This window comes from Vidua macroura, chromosome 5 (assembly GCF_024509145.1).
Source record: "Vidua macroura isolate BioBank_ID:100142 chromosome 5, ASM2450914v1, whole genome shotgun sequence".
Taxonomy (NCBI): Eukaryota; Metazoa; Chordata; class Aves; order Passeriformes; family Viduidae; genus Vidua; species Vidua macroura.
In genome coordinates, this window is record NC_071575.1 from 69709544 (window position 1) to 69726713 (window position 17170).

General features: G+C 42.1%; 1 long non-coding RNA gene across 1 annotated transcript; it reads left to right on the top strand.

Annotated features, from left to right (window-relative positions):
- The first annotated feature begins 11222 nt into the window (after positions 1–11222).
- Positions 11223–13139, top strand: LOC128807923 (uncharacterized). The gene is made up of 2 exons (XR_008437314.1): positions 11223–11359; positions 12876–13139. It is a non-coding gene; the product is annotated as an uncharacterized LOC128807923 (long non-coding RNA).
- The last annotated feature ends 4031 nt before the right edge of the window (positions 13140–17170 follow it).

Consider the following 17170-nt stretch of genomic DNA (forward strand, 5'->3'; position numbering starts at 1 on the left):
GCGTGGGGCTGGGAATACAAGGGTAGGAGAAGTTTAATCATCTTTTCCCAAATTTGTTTTCACTAGCCAGAGGATTTTGTAGATAGGAGATGATAAATCCCTAGCAACACAAACCCCTGACAGATGGTGTTAAATGGTTTTGAGAATATTTCAAAATCTGCCCTACTTTTTATTCCCCAAATGTTGCTCCCTCTCTGCTTCTTTTTTTTTTTTTTTTTAATACAGAATTTTCCTACACTGTCTCCCACATTCTCATTTGTGTTATAATTTATGCTTCCTTATGCTCCAAACCGGAATCCAAATCACCAATTTAAACGGAGAAACAACCTGCTGAATTTTAAAGCCAATTCTTTTCCTCCTGTTGAGCTGAGTATCCAATCTGAGAGGAAGGAGAGTGTATCAGGCTGATCAGAATTTACTTCCCATTCTCCAGGAAGGATTGTCTGGGTAAAGCACATGTAAATCAAGGGAGAGCTTGCCACCAGTCCTATTCTACAGAGAAACCAGCAAATTCTCTGTTCACATGAACTTTGTTGAGTAAAAATTTTGTCTCTTTGGTTTACCAGGATGGGAATCCTGCGTGTAACTCCATGGAGCATTATAGGACTAGGAATGGCTCCTTAATGTGGTGCAAAGAAACAGAAAAATGTGAGGTTAAGAAACGTGGTAAGAATCAGCTTTTACAGTTTACTTTAAAAAGGTTGGTGTTTAGGAAGCCTCTGTGTCAGCCCCCTGAGAGGAACTTCATGGGCTCCAGCTTTCTCTGGGATCCAGATGCCACCTCCTTCCTGCAGACAGGGCCCAAAGTCCAATCTCTGAGACAACTGATGATGCATTGACAAAAAAACAACCTCCCAAAAACCCAAACCAAAGCAAAAAAACCCCCTGACACACACTCACGCAATGAAACACACACACACACAAAAAAACCCCCAAAGCAAACAGATAAGGTGCATCTTCTTTTGGTTGGTATGAAACATCAAATCAGGACAAATCTTTTTTCTACAGAAGGACGGTGTTGTCCATATCTTCATCAGTGCTCATAAGTGACCTCATCCTAAAGCAAAGGGAGATCAGAGACTAATTGCTGTCCTTCTGCTGAGGGCTCTGTTACCTTCTCCATGGAGATTTGTTCCAATTACTGCTCTAAGGGCAAACTACTTTTTCTAATCAGAACCTGCAAATGGAAAAGGCAAACCTCACCTTTTGTCCAACGCTTCACTGTATGCAAGTCAAGGGATTCTCGCAGCAGTAAATACAGTTTCAGGGGAAGAAATCCACAAATCAGAAGTTAAAATTGCACAGGACAAAGTAAATTTCCCATTCCACACCCCCAGACTTTTCTATTTTTGCCATCTCTGGTCACATGTTGATGTTGTATATATTTTACCAACTCATCAAATGATGCTGAGGGCCAGCACAACTCCCTAGCCTGGCAAAAAATGAACCTTCCCCTCCATCCCTCCTTCCAAAAAAAAACGGATAATGAACTGTTTTTCCATATAGTTCAACAAGCTAAGCAAGACCAGAGCGCTCTGATAAGCAACAGCTTCAATACAAAGGGGAGGCAGAGCAGGAAAGAAGACAGAAGATCTGGCAGCAGGAAAGAGGAAATGAGAAGAAAGTGTGTGACAGATGCTGCCTTTTCATGGCAGCTCAGATGTTCCTGTAGTCACATCCCAAATATGACCATGAAAAGCATTTTTTTGTTCCTGATTTTACTTTATGCTTGCCCCATTAAGTCTGGAACTGGGTTTGCTGCAACAGGGACCTTGGACTGAACACCTACCTTTCCCCATGGGTCTGGAAGAGACAAAGTTCACCAGTACTTTTGGCAGATTTCAGATTTTAAGGATGTCAAGACATCCTTAAGTCTAAAAGAACTGCCCTTCAGGACAAGAACACTGAATATTTATGGACGCCTGAAGAGAAAATGTAAGGAGCTCACAGCTGACAGCATTTTAACATGTTGCCTGAACTAGATTCCTGCCTATTTTCCAGCATGTGACTGGGAATGCTTGCTAATAGGCAGGAAAAAAATATGTAAACTTGTTTTCTATGTATGGATGATTGCTGTTGAGCAGCCAATTACAAGCTGCTGCCAGTGACCTTTTTCTGGGTAGACGAGCCCTTGCTCCAGACAGAGATGAATTTATGTCCCACTGGAGATACCTGCCCTATGGGCTGCACAGGGAGCCCGGGCTGGCTCTTGAAGGTGTACCTGTGGCCATACCTGTGGCCTTGAGGACTTTTAGTTCAGCTAAAATCCTGAAAAAAATCTGTCTGAATCCAAATCTCCCTGGAGACTGCCAGCTCACCCTGCCTGGCTGGTGGATGCCTATTCACATCCCCCTGACCAGCTCCTTTGTGCTGATGCCTCAGGTTTAGCTTTTATATTTTTCACATTCTGTACTGCTTTAGTGTGTAGTTCTGAGCTTCATATTATGGGATGGTGAGCTCTCTGCACAGAGCAGGGAGACAAAACAATTCCTGCTCCAGCTGGGCACCAAGGACAAATGATCCAAAGCTCAGGCCCAGGAGCACAAACAGCGTGGGCTGGAGAGAGAAAAACAAGCAGGATGGGAGTGCATGGGCTAAAGCTGGAATGGGACAATGAACTGCAAGGTGCAAATGGAGCAGAGCTGATCCCAGTGAGAGCCCCCGGGAGCGCTCGTGCATTTTGGGACCATTTTGGTTCCTCTTGGCTGCAGCCCTGGCTGGGCTCTGGTGCTGCCCAAGGTGGATCCATGGAGGAGATCCTTGGAATAAATCCCTGCTTTATTCTTTAGCTCTGCCCAGCCTCTGCTCCAGCTCAGCCTCCACAGGGTGTCAGTTCCCAAACATCTTCCATGACAGAATCCACCCAATCCTCAAAAGTTAACTGCAAGTACCCAGCCCCAAAGGCCTTCTGCTTTCAGCTGGGTGAAGGTTTATCCACCTGTGTAGCCCCAAAACCTTTCTCTGAGGTTTGCTCTCTGCTCTCTGCAGAGCAGTCACCCTTAGGATCTCCCCAGGATTCCTTTGCTCTCCTGGGTGTCGTTGTCTCTGGCAGTGCATCCTCCTGGAGGTAGAACTGCCATGGAGACCCAAAGCAGCTCAGTTTGGATGGAAATAAAGTTAAATAACTACTCAGGCAACACTAGAGAGCTCTAAGGGTGACCCCTGCATTACAGCAATTGTCACATCCAAAGGCCACAAGAACACCACGAGGAAGGAAGGTTCATGGAGGATGTGCTAGAAATGGATTTATCCTAATTTTGATGTACAGGACATTGTAGTGGATGTGAAATGAAGAAAAGGATCATGTTCAGAAACTGTGACATAAAGGGAAGCACTGTCTTGTAAGTTGTAAATAAATATGTTTGGATTCAATGATCTTAGAGGTATTTTGCAATTATTAATGATTATAGGATTTTTTATTAAAGCCAGTGAAAGCCTTTTCTGTAGCTTGCAAACACTTGCCTGGAACATCATTTGCAGAAAGTTTTCAAGTTGCGAAGTGCCAAATCTGCTTTTTCCTCCCTCTGAGGAAAGATCTTCCTTCCATTGGACAAATTTTGTGGAACAGAGAACAAAACAGACAAAGATGCAAACATCAGACTAGACCTAGATCTGGCCATTCTGAGATTCACTAATCAAGTGGCAACTCCTTGGCTTTTAAAATCTAAACAGTGAACAGAGAACCAAAAGCTGTAAAATCAAAGCAAATGGAAGGTTCTGGAGGGAGAAAGACATACTTCATACTCCCTAATTCTGAGGTGGGTTGTTACCAGAGAAGATTGCTTTCTGACCCAGTCCCTCTGGTGTTTTCTACAGGCAGAAATTTAGTTACCTAAAAACCCTTGCATTCCAGAAATAATTAAAAACATTCTGCATGAAATGAAATTGGAATACTCCAATAAAGCCACAGCAGAAATGGAACCACAGATATGTTTGGTTGGCAGTCAAAGGGTGGTTCAAACCTTCATTCAATCAGTGACATTTCAGAGCAGTCTTTGGTTGTATTGAAGAGGGAACTGGTTAATTTTATGGAAGATTTACATTTTCTGATATATATTTTCCTGCCATATTTTTTTCTATTACTATTTCCAAGCCTCAAATTGCTCTAATCAGCCTCATGTTGTGGTACAGAATCAGTCACCACTTAAAAGAAGATCCTCAGCACCCCCATTGCTCCCCCAAGGTTATTTTGTTCTTGGGCAGAGCTCAGAGATGGCTTGAGGCTAAAAAGTCTTGATAATAATGTTACATGTAAACTCATGCAAGTAATTACAGAAGGAGGTTATAGAAGGGATTTTCCAGGTCACCTTTCCACTGCAAAGACCTTTGGGACACCATGAGAAGGTGATTTCATCTCTGCCTTGCTCTTTCTGCAGAGCACCCCATGCAGCCCAGGTGCTCAGCTGGGTGAGGCATCACTGGTTTGGGCTCTCTGATCTCCAGGAGCAGCTGCCAGGTACAGGAGAGGGATTATTTCGATGTGAAAAGCTGATGAAGCCTAAAAATGTCACTGCCCTACCAGACAGCTGTGAGAAAGCAAAGTGTGAGGATGTATGAGAGGAGGCAGGAAAGAAAAAAACCTGTTTACAAGAGCTTGGTGAGTCACATCATCTCAATAACTCAGAGATAGACGTAGTTATGCAAATGTCAGGCATCATGTTTGAACAAAAGGTTACTCACTCACGTAACCTGAAGCTTTTACTGCTAATGAAGCATTAACTTCCATCTCAATATGGGACCATGAGGAATTTAGGACTTTTTATAGCTCAAGTCATGAATGATTGAGTGATATAAAAATAACAATATCCTGTATCTCGCTCATCTGAGACAGAGGCTTTAGTTTCTTCTTTTCTTTCTACCTGGAGTTTCTAATTGACAGGAAAACTTAAATCTTGATTTTTGTTTGTCACTTTACATTGTGGGATGAGGCAGCTAGAGAACAGTGACAGCATGAGATGCAGGTTGTGCAAAATGCTGCCAAGCCTGTCTTACACCAGTGAGGAAGTTGGGACACGGGCAATTATAGACCTGTTTTAGGCTCAGAAAAGATTTTGTTTTCTAAATGACTTAATTAAAAATGTAGAATAGAATAGAATAGAATAGAATAGAATAGAATATTTGGAAGAGTCAAGAGTCCTACATCAATCAGCTAGTCCAAATGTCTGACTGCTTTAGGGCTGGCCAAAGGATAAATCATGTTATTAAGGGTATTTTCCAAATCATTCCTTAACACTGACAGGCCTGGGATGTTGAGTACAGGCTCTAGGGAGCCTTTTCCAATTTTTGACCACACTCTCAGTGAGGAAATGCTTCCTCATGTCCACTTTAAATCTTCCCTGGCACAGTTTTGAACCATTCCCACATGTCAACACTGGATACCAGGGCAAAGGCATCAGCATTTCCCTCTCCTGTTGAGTCTCTGCCAACCAGCACCTCAGATCCCTTCCTGCAGGGCTTCTCTCTTGCCACTCCTTCCTCAGTTTACATTTGTGCCTGGTATTTCTCCATCCCAAGTGCAGAATCCTGCATTTTGACTTGTACATGGAATAGAGGCAGTTGTTTTCCAGGAAGGCTTCACCTGCAAGTCATTACTTCAGTCCAGAACGTGGTCCAGGGGACTGCCCTTTGTGGTCTGAAGCTTTTATGCAAAATCAAATTAAGCATAGCAATTTGCAGAACTTGTCAGTTCTAATGAGCCTGAACCACGGGGAATTTTAGAGTTCACAGAGGTCTGTGGCTGCTCAGAGGTTTGGGAGCCACTGGCACAGGGAATGCACTCACTTCATCCAATGGCAATCAGTGAGGAGGTGCTGATTTGGAAAGGTTTGTTTGTTTGTTTTTGTCACATTTGAAAATAAGAAATAAATAACAGAAGCTGTCTTTACATTCATGACTTTTAGGTGACTGAGCCTCACTGCAGGCTCCAAAACCTTCCTACCCCTGCAGGGGCATGTAGACAAATCTTCCTGGTCACCTTGTGCAAATAAAAGAGATCAAATCCTAACCCAACACCCCTCCCCAGCATGGCATCACTGCTTGATGAGAACTCATATTGCTGAGATATAGAGTTTGCAGGGAAAATACATCTTCTTTAGCACCTTTGCACTGAAGGTGATGTGTTGGCAGAAGGGAAAATGAAGAGGTAGCTTTAAAGGCAAGATATTAAACAGAAACAGTTTTGAGGGGGTAATGATGGAAGGAGAAGGGGGGAAAATGAGTTAGATCTTAGCAGGAGCTACCTGGGTCAGGAGGTTAATGAGATTTTGGGTAAGGCAAGAGGTCTACACACAAATATATCTGTGTCAGAGACTTGGCTGTCAACCTGCTCAGCCCACTGGGCTCACCAAATGTGCTCTGAGCTTGCAGCTTCACACCAGCCTAACTCAGTCTGATAATTGGTGCAAGTTGTTCCACTCCTTTCCCTCCTCCAGCTGCCCATTCCTATCCATTCCTTTTGTGCCAGACCCAGATTTCACCAGGTTCTGCTCCTTTGAGGGAGTGTATGAGTGCAGGAGTAAATCTAGTATCATCTTAAAAAAAAAAGATTTTTTTAAAAAAGGGAATTGTTTTTGGAGTGTGAGAATTGTTTTTGGAGCACGAGGTTGCCATGTAGTCATCCTAGACTGGTATAAACTCATGCTGAAGCTCAAAAGGTTGCATGACAGCATGACCCTCCAATTCCCAGCCCTGCCCACTCCCTTAGGTGGATACTTCTGCTCCACTAAGCACATAAATTTAAACTTGGAGGTAAATTGGGATTTGTCTGACCATCCATGCTCCTTATTTGTTAGCACATTCCATGGTGGTTTCTTAGCAAGAGCCTCAGTTTTAGCAACAGTTTGTAAGTGAAGAAATCTTGAACTTCATTTGGAGAAGGAGACAAATTTAATTCTGTTGCCGAGACAGAAATATTCATTTAGACAGAGGTGGCTTAAAAGAGAAATCTCTCAATTTAAAGGTCACTCTCACACACATAATGTTAGAAAACTTGCACAGGCAAAAGGGAAACTGCCTACATTACAGTGATGGTTTCCAGGTTCTTTAGAATTTGCACAGAAACCGTCAGAGTTTCTGCAGGAGGTCAATTAAGAGGGACAAAGAAGCAGCCACGTTACACATTTTAAAGAGTCAAACCCCAACAAGAGTCAGCAGTTCAGCAGATTTTCTTTAAAGTCAACATAAGAAAGACCTAATTTGAGCAACACAGAATCAAGAAAGCTTTTGCAGGATGTTTTATTGCATGCTGGTGGGATAGCACAGACAACAGGGTGAGGACTGCAGGTTTGGGGAAGATCCAGGGTGACAACAAAGGACAAAGCTGAAGGCATCTTCTTCAGAGAGATGAAATGTGGGGGTTATTTCCACCTCTGTCCATAGAAAACTACCCCCAACCTTTAGGTCTTTTAGGACACAGGGACCAACTTCTCAGCACTGGGAGTCTTTGGCCAACTTTTTATTGGAATGACTGTTTTTTCTTAATCTGGGTGATAGCATGAATCTGTGACACAGGGAGCAGGGAGAGGCACATCAGTGCCTCTACAAGACATCCATTCTCCCTACCAGAGAGGAAATTCTCCAGGCTTTGGAAATAATTTGTTCTTATGCCAAACTAAAGGGAGACTGGGTGATTTGTTTAGACAAATGCCCAGATTAGATGGATTAGTTTAAAGTTAATTACAAAATTAGGTGGGTCCCAGCCCTAGGAGTTCAGATATTCTGAGTGGAAGCACTTTTGCAGTGTCTAGTCAGGGAAACAGGACTGGAATGCTGAGGTGATGACAGCACAGTGAGTTCTGGGTCAGGAATGGGGTTTCCATGGTGCACTAACAAAAACAGTAATTTGAACAGGAGATAAGTGCCATAAAGCCTTCAAAAAAAAGTCATCTTCAGAGCCTGAATGAGCCTAAAAGCTTAAAACCTGCTCTCATCAGGATTTTTTCCTTAAGGTGAATCACTGTGATCCTCTTCAAATCCATGAGAAGTCAAATGTTTTCTTTAGTAGCCGATAGAAAGGCATTAGAGTCTGGCTGGTCTTTAGTAGCAATGATGACAGTCACTTAAAAGAAATATTTAGCATTTGGTAAAGACTACAGATGGTCTTTATCTTAGCTAATAGCTAAAACTTGCAAATATTCAAGCAGAGAAAGACCCAAGCTGGTAATTTCTGACTCCTACTGCCTGAAGTCCAGAGCCTTACTCTGAGTAAAGGCAGTTGGAGACTTCCCTCAGATTTTCTGTATCTCATTAAAAATTTTTGAAATAGAGGTGGAGAGTTTGCTTAGATCCTCCTTCACATCACCTTTGTGCCAAGGTAAGATCTTTAAAAGTAATGGAGTTCCTCCTCATTACTTCTAAGAAGCTGAGTGATTTTATTCATTTTAACCTTTTGCTGGGTGTTAGGAAGTGCCATTTCTCAGGGTCTGACCTTTATCTTGATGAGAGTTATGAAATTTATAGTAAATACATTTTTACGGTAAATAATTTTTAAATACCTCTTTATTATATAATTAGAGCCAGGCTGTGTAACAGCAGCCCTGTGAAATTTTGTCTGTGGTGTCCACTGAGTAATATTCCATGTTTACTTCTCCAGACTGTTCGTGATGCAGACTGAGGCAAGGAAAAACAAGTATTTTGTGCTGTATTACTACACAAGACACAGATCTATCAAAGGTGCCACTCAAACCATGAGATCTCTATTGGAGATTCTGGCTGCTGGCCACCAAAACCACCTGCTAAGTACCTGAGCACCTGGCACTGAGTGTCTGGAGTGGCATCCAGGAAAACATAAATAATAAACTTGGAAGCAAGCAAGCTTTGAAAGTCAGCCTTGAGGCTGTCACATCCCAGACACCACAAGAATCTCTGATGCAAAAACGAAGACCCTGAGTGGGAGGGAAGGCAAGGAGTCCATTCTGCTCTTCAGGCAGATGCTCAGGCTGAGGAGCACAAAAATAACACTGGGAGTGTCTCTCTCAGTGCCACTTGGAGAGGGCAAGCAGCAGTGCTGCTTCCTGAGAAGAGCTGAGTGCCAGGTGTGAACTTGTAACTTATACATACTAAAAATTATCCTCATCAAGGCTGTTCTGATTTTTTTTTTTCTTTTAAAATCTTCTCCTGTGCTTTGTCATTGGTAAGAAAGTCTAAGAAATGGCCAGAAGTGAGCACAGTGAGCCTTTAGGGTCTTCTGCCTTGCTCCAGTCAAGTGATTCTGATGAGGCCACGTCATAAGAAATTACTTATTTTGAATTATGGCTTAGGAGATTTTGCCAGCTGATTTATCCTGAGGTCTGATAGGAAGATGGGAGCTGGGAGGTCTCCATCATTTGTGCTTTACCTTGAGTTGAACCCTCAAAACACCACGAGACTGGTAGAGGTGAAAAACCAAGGTATTCTACAATGGATTTCACCTGGGAGTGTCTTTTCTGCACAATGATGACTTGTTCAAGCGTCCTGCTGGTACCAAACTAATCTTTCTTGTACTTTCTACCCTACAAAGAGAAAGAATTTAGGGTTCATTGTCTCTGCAGTACAGAGAAAATAGAGCTGAACCGTTGTGAGAACAGTTTGACTCTATGACCCAAAAACCACTGACATAACTTTTTAGCCACTTAATTGGAAACCTAATTCAAATTTTGGGCTGAGTTTTGCCCTGTTTATATTGGAGATGTAGTAAGAGGGCCAGGAAAGCAGTGAAATTTCCCCAGTGATGATTCTTCAGAGTGCACAGGGGTGGCCTACCTACCTACCTGTAGGTATGCTTTTATAAAGCATCCTTTTATAAAAGGATGCTTTTATGTATTGGACGATATTAATCATGGATCTGATCAAACTCTGTGCAAAACCTCCGGTCTGAAGTGGGAAACCCCTCCCAGTGAGCAGTGCTCAGTTCATGCTTCATCAGGAATTTTAACACACCCTCCCTGCTACATTTCCTTATCCCCACAAAGAATCCAGCTGGAGCATGTGCAGCCAGAATTACCCAGAAGGGCACATTTCACACTGAGGGTTTTAAAAGGAATTCCAAACTGTGAGCTGATGCCTCCCGACAGGGGGGAAATTGTCATGCACAGAGGTCCCTCCCTGGCTCTAAATCATCCTGCTGGGATGCAGGGATCCAGCCACAAATCCTGTTAGCTCGGGAGAAATCAATGCCTAATGTTTCTATACCTTCAAATTGTACACTGCTATGCAGAGCCATGAAATTGTTTGTAAGTGTATTTAGTTGTACATATAATTACACAGATGCATGTAATATATGCACTAATGTATGTCACACAGGGTCATTAAATCATTGATATTTTACACTTGTAGAAATACATATCTGTCTAGGATATAGATATTTCTCCCTCTTTTTATATATATGTAAGTATATTTATATAGCATATAAATATATACTACATATGTTATAGATAAAACCATATTAAATATATACTATATCTATTTTATATCTTACATGTCCATATAAATATATATATATAATGTGATACATCTCTATTGTATATATCTATAATACATATGATCTATAGGCAATCTTGTAGAAATTAGCTTCACTCTTCTGCTTCATAATTTGATGCTGTTGAATTTCTCAGGTTTGGTTTTGTTTTTTGTGTTTTTGGTTTTTTTTTTCCCCTTTTTTTTTTTTTCATGAAGGAGTCTATGGAGAAATTTGAGATCCTTTTGCAGCTGCCCAGACTTAAGTTTTGTATTCTTATGGAGTAGGAAAGTCTGCCAACCCAGGCAGCTTCCCACTAGAAGCACCAGGGAATGGGAATTTTTAATAATTGGGTGCAAAACCAACGGATTTTTGCAATGGATGTTTCTCTGGGTCTTGGTTTATCATTTCTCAGCCATCCCAATTAAAGATCTTGTCAGCACAAATGATTTGTATTGAGCTGATGTCAGTGGAGAAGGATCTCTGCAGCTGAATTCAGCAGGGAAGGATGCACAATCCTGATGCAATTCCCTCCTCCTGAAGCCACACGGTGTGGAGACTTTTCTAAAAGAATTGCTAACAAGATTCTTTTTCCTTTAGAAAGTTTTTCTGCTGTATAAATAAGAACAGTTGCTTGTTCCTGGTGCTCCCCAGGGTAAGGCTGACACAAAAAGGTTCTGCAAATCTTAACTACAGTTGTGGCATATCCACCTGATGTCACAGTGCCAGAAAACACACCAAAGAGTTTCCTCCTGCTTGAAAACTTCTGTTGACACAGGCTTCTCTCTCAAGAGCCTCTTCTGACACCACACCAGTGGTAGCTGCACTACACAAGCATTAAGGCTCAGAATCCTTCTGAAATACTTACCCAAACCTAAACTAGCTAAGCCATTAGTCTCCAAGCAAAATCCTCTTCAGCTCAGACAGGTGAGACTTAACGTTTTTTATATGCTTCTAAAGTTAAACCCAATTAAACTCAAAGAATTGACAGCACTTCTTTTTGACATCAATTTTCTCATGTAGAAAAGCCCGGAGATATCTGTTCTCTGTGACTGGAGTGCAGGAAAGAATGTTAAAGTAGCAGAAAATATTTGAATTTCTGTTGAAGTTTCTAAACCTCACAAGTGTTACCTTAATCTGTAATCATTTCACTGTCCTTGTGCATTCAATTTTGATGTATCAAAACGAATGCCTCTGATTTATCCTTTTAACCTGTGAGTTTTACTCTGTGATACATAAGTTTATTCTGGTCTGTTAACTGTATAAAAAAGGTTTATGAAAGGTTATTAGGAAGATCAATGTTATATTTAATTGACCAGAATTTGGTCTAGATGGGATTCTTCCAGTAGGAAAATATCAGGAGCCTATAAATAATGAAAATTAAAGAGATAAAATCTCTACAGATTAGGCAAAAGACCCAGCTTGTGTTTTCTGCAATTCCATCCTTAGCAACATATCACTTCATAAAATCTCCTATTTATATCCATGTGCAAGAAAGAAAAAAGCAAATTTTAGTGACCACAAGGATCTGCTGTGATCCAGAATACAGTGAAGTAAACAGAATTTTCTTCCACAAAGGCAAACAGAGCTGATGGTGGGAGCAGAGGAAGTTGTGTGGAGTTGAGCATTTAATAAGCTTTGGATAAGATGATTTCACAGGTCCTTCTCAAGAGCAGTGCCCAGGTTCCTGAGGAGCAATCCTGGGATTTAACCTCAGACACCTGCAGGTTATAAAGATCATAACTCTGCTCAGGCTTCTGGAGGTCCCTTCAGTCCTTCAGGACTAATAATTCTGAATGTGCTGAAATTAGTAATTTTCACTGTTTTGATCATTCTCTGGCTGCTGGGTGTAGCTTCATTCCTTTTTCACACAGCACTTCCAATACATCACTTCCCTCATTTATTTATTTAATTATTTATTTTTGTCTGACCCTCTCTAAAACACCAAGAAGATATGTTCTGCTAATTGCTTGTGGATTATTTAATTGCTATTTAATATCAGAGCAATGCTGTCCTCCTCCTGTTCCTGAACACGTTGGATCACATGCTCAACCTGTTTCTATGTTCTGCTGTTTTGAATAATCCTTCAGGTTGGAAATAGGGGTAGTAACCAGAGTAACTGTAGTAACTACACTGCTCTGATGTAGCACAGAAGTGTCTGAAGAATCTTCTGTAGAAAGAAACAAAAAAGAAAATAAAGGGGATAATAACTGCCTTTGGGTTTGGCAGCTAGTAATCTTCAACAGTTTATTTTTAAAAAATTAAAAGAAGTTAAACTGCATCACAAATATTTGGAAGACAAGCCTGTGAGTTTATCATGCACATGCTGGAAGTTCATGGATAGAGGTGCTCACAGGAAGGTCTGTCTGCAGGCTCAGTAAAACCAGTTTAGGAGAAAGCAGAAAACCACCAGTATTGGCATTATCTAATATTTTCTTTATAGGTCATGATGATTCTTTATTGTGGTGAAAATCAAGAAGTGATGCTGCTTGGTGTAGTAGAAAATGAGTATAGAGGGAGCAAACTTTTCACATCAAGAAATACATAGAAAGAAGAGAAACAGCAAACCAAAAAATTGAAAATATGAGATCCTGCAGAGATGTTAAACGCAGTTTTTATTTTACAGAGATTTATTATGCAGTTTAAGTTAATACAGCTTTTCCTACAACTCAAAAGATACCATAAATACTTACAATGGCTTCCTGAACCACCCTGTCCAGGTGCAGTTTCTTTTCAGGGATTCCAATTCACCTGACTGAACCTCTTGACTTCAAAGTGGAATATATAAGTACTCAGCAAAAAAACATCTCCAATATTTAGCACTGAAATGGGAAAAAAATTAGACTGACCATTATGGCAAACCCAGGAAACCTCCAGTTCTTTTAAATTCCATCCTCATCTCAGGCTGGGAGTTATTACCCATGACATGTGTCATTATGTCGCATGAGGTTGCCTAGAGTTTTTTTGACACTCAAATAATTAGTTATCTGCTATTCCCAGCTATTTATAGTCACTGTAAATGCCTGTTTTATTGGGTATGTGTGCTCTTTGAATGGTGCACGAGCAGCTGCTTCAGATGCTCAGCATTTTATGTCTTTATATCATACTAAGATCACTGTCTCACATGTCACACAAAGCCAGTGAGCGATAAGAGGCTGGAGCAGAATGAGATTAACTCATGAAAAAACAGATTTCCCAGGGATGTGGATGGTGTTTCCGTGATGTCACCTGATGGCAAACATGGTCAGTGGGGTGAGGAGGAATCCCAGCTCTCCCTTGGGTTTCTCAGCAATATTTCATAAACAAAATCCATTCCCCCCCCCACCCCGAAAAGTATTTTCAAGATGCTATGCCAAGGCTGAGCAGTGCTCAAGGAAGATGTGGGTTTTGCTGAAGGGATAAATTGATTGGAGAGATAAGAAAGGATGCTGCCAGGAGAAAAGACTGCATCTCTGTCAGCTTTAATTTACACTGCCCTTGCTGGACTTGGTCATTCCTTTGAAAATGCTTCTTAACTCTAGCAAATAAAACAAGCATGGCTGATGCTTCAGGGAAGCACAGTGACACCTGAACTCTCTTGTTCTGAACCCAGAATGGGCCAAGCTCTTCTGTGCTGTATCCACACCCTCCTTGGTGTGATGTGAGACCTGGTGCAGGAACAAGTCAGAGCTAAAACACCCAAACAATTACTTGATCTGGCCTGAGTAATCTCCTGGACATTTTTAGTTCACTATCAAATGTAGCCTGAGAGACACAGCACTGGAAGGTGATGGGTGCTGACCTACAAGTTGCAATCCTTCTCATACCCTTCTCTTAGGACATAAATCGATGTGTTTGTCACCTCCCTTTTCCTACTGCATTTTCTGTGCAAGCCCCAAAGTCCAGCTGAGGTCTTTCCTTTGCCCTCTGCAGCTGCAAAAGAAACAGTTTATTCTCACCAATGGTGAGAAAGTCTTTGGCATTATTCCCTACAGCAGCAGGGTTGTGTATCCTGGAAAAACAAAGAAGAGCTAAGTGGCTTTGCTGAGCTCTATTTAAAATAATAAGTCTGGCCACAAAAGTTAAAGAGTGATTGCACAGCACCTCCCTTCTTCCCAAACATTGCTGCTGCCCCTGGTCCAGTTCCAACAGGGATGGCTGAGTGCCAGGAACATCAAAAATGCATATTAGCGTTGTTTTATAATGAGATTTTTCCTTCATAATAAATTTGCAGGATATTCCACAGCGTTTGTCCAAAATGTGATCCCTCAGATCCATGTGGGAAACTGAACTGAAGGCAGCCCATTCCACCCTGCCTTGTGGCCCTAATTAAACAAAAAAATCACTGCATATGACCACATTTTTGCATACTGTTATTATGGATGCAGATCACCTGGTGCAATGTGGAAGCTATTTATTATCCCCAAGGCCAGAAGTGGGATCAGATCCTCTCCAATCCCACCCCATCTGTATGATCAGGAGAGGAGCAGTGCTGTAAAACCTTAAACTGCAGCTGCAAGCCAGCAGTGGAAGCAGACAGAGCTGCCATTCCCTGAAGAGGAGAACTGACAGAAGTTGCATTTTAATACCTGATTTTACACCACTGCTCCTTGTTTAATCAGATCAACACAGATCGGACTGATCATACTGGGAAAGGAAAAAAAAAAAAAACCCAACCAGCCCAGAACAACCACTTTTGTTGAAAAACATCAGAGTGTTTGGCAGATTATATAATGTTGCAGTAAGTAACTGCATAGCTTAATTTTATGGTTTCCATGGAAACCATCAAAATGAAAGGTAAGAGTTCAGCGTTCTTGGCTCTGAGGAGCAAATCTCGTCGTTGAGACATGGATTGGGGGGAGAAGGGATTTCATCTGTCCTGCCTGGCTTCAGAGTGAAGGGAAGCTTTTGGAAGCTGTGGAGATGTGATGGTCTGGGAGGTGCCTGAGCCATTCCCAGCCCCAGCTGGGCTGCACAAGCGTCTGAGATGCACATAGAGCCTCATGAATTCTACACGTGCTGTGACCTGCTGGAGATCCCAGCCGTGCTCCCACAGGCTCTTGGCGTGACAGTGGGCAGCTTGTTTTCCTGTGGAAACTTGCTACTAATGCAAAAAACATCCACTCTCACCTCGCTCGGGGGGGGGAAAAACAAAGAACACCAAATCTGCCAAGAGTTGCTGTAGAAGCAAAGGTTTCTGGCTGTTTCTGTTGGTTTTGGGCAAGAGAAGAGTCATGCTCTTCTCTTTGCTGGGGCTTCACCCTGCAGATCTCAGTGGTGCTGACCTTGTTGAGTTGTGGATCTGATGTCCTTGGGTGAGATAGTTTAGGTCTATAATGATATTTAATGCAAGATGGAGACAGGGCTGAGAAGGGGCTTGGGGAGGTCAGACCCATCTGTCCTCCCATGGCTTTGTCCCTGACACAGACACAGGGAGACTGGCAGGTGGATGGAGAGGCTGTAACACACTGACCCAGCCTCTCCAGGCAAGAAGAGGGTCTGTTTCTGTCATAAAATCATGTAATTCTTTAAGGTTGGAAGGGATTTTTGTGTTGTCTCATTCCACACCCCTGCCAAGGGCAGGGATACCTTCCACTGGACCAAGCTGCTCAGAGCCCCATCCACCCTGGCCTTGAACACTTCCAGGGATTCACAACTTCTCTGGACAATGTATTCCATCAGTTTGTCATGCTTGGTACTGTGTCCCTTTCTGCAGTGCCTGTACCCAGCTTCCCTTTGTTACATGATGCTGCACTATTGCCAGCAAACACTCAAATAAACTGCTTTTCTGGAGCTTTGAAACTTAAACAAACCATGTACACAGGTGGATCTGCAAGGAATTTGGGGTCCAGCTGTCCTTGCCTCTGCTGAGCAGTGACAAATGAGTAAAGTAGCTCACGAGTGCTTCCAGAACCAAGCCCTAAGGGGTTAATTCCTCACTCCAAATTGCCACGTGCCTCCTCACTGTGCATTCAGCTCATTTCTTGTCATCAGAGCTGCAAGGGAGCCACCACTTTAACAACTTTTCTTTTTCAAAGAACAAAAATCATGAGGCAATACCACTTATTAGGCTGTGTTATTACATATTTTTCATTGTTCCAGTAGAGACAGGCTGGCTGTATGACAAATAGCTGGTCTGGGAGCTCCCCAAGCCATGCTGAATCTTTCCTGCATCTGAAACCTTGGTTAGAGCCTATTTCCAAGTGAACAGAGAAAAGCAGCTGTATTACATTTGCATTCTGCCTTTAACTGCTGTGAAGCACCTTGCTCCTTGTTAGTCCTGTGCTCTGATATATTTTCTTGGAGTGTGGGAAGTAGATGCCCAAAACCATCTGAGTGTCTGAGCTGTAATACCTACACTTGCAATTACTATTTTAAAAGGCTGAGAAAATTGGATTGAAGCAGATGTGCAAGTATTTTGATCCTTATTTACATAATATATCTGCCAGTCTATCCCCCTGTGTAATTCTGATGGCTGAGAAGTGCAAATCTTTAAATCTGACACAGGTTTGATCAGTTTTTTTTTTTTTTTTTGTCTTGCTACATCATTCAGTGTTACTGCACGCATGTCTCCTCTTCTGCTGCTAACTCTCTTCTTCTTGCCTTGTCAATGTATTAAAAATCCAAAATGCATGATACTCAAGGTCACTTGACAACCTGGTGTCAAAGCTGGCATCTTAAATGAAGCACAGTTGTGTCCCTTGGCAGCCTCGTGGCTCTGCATGGAGCCTCTGCTCCTTCTCCCATACATTCTTTTAG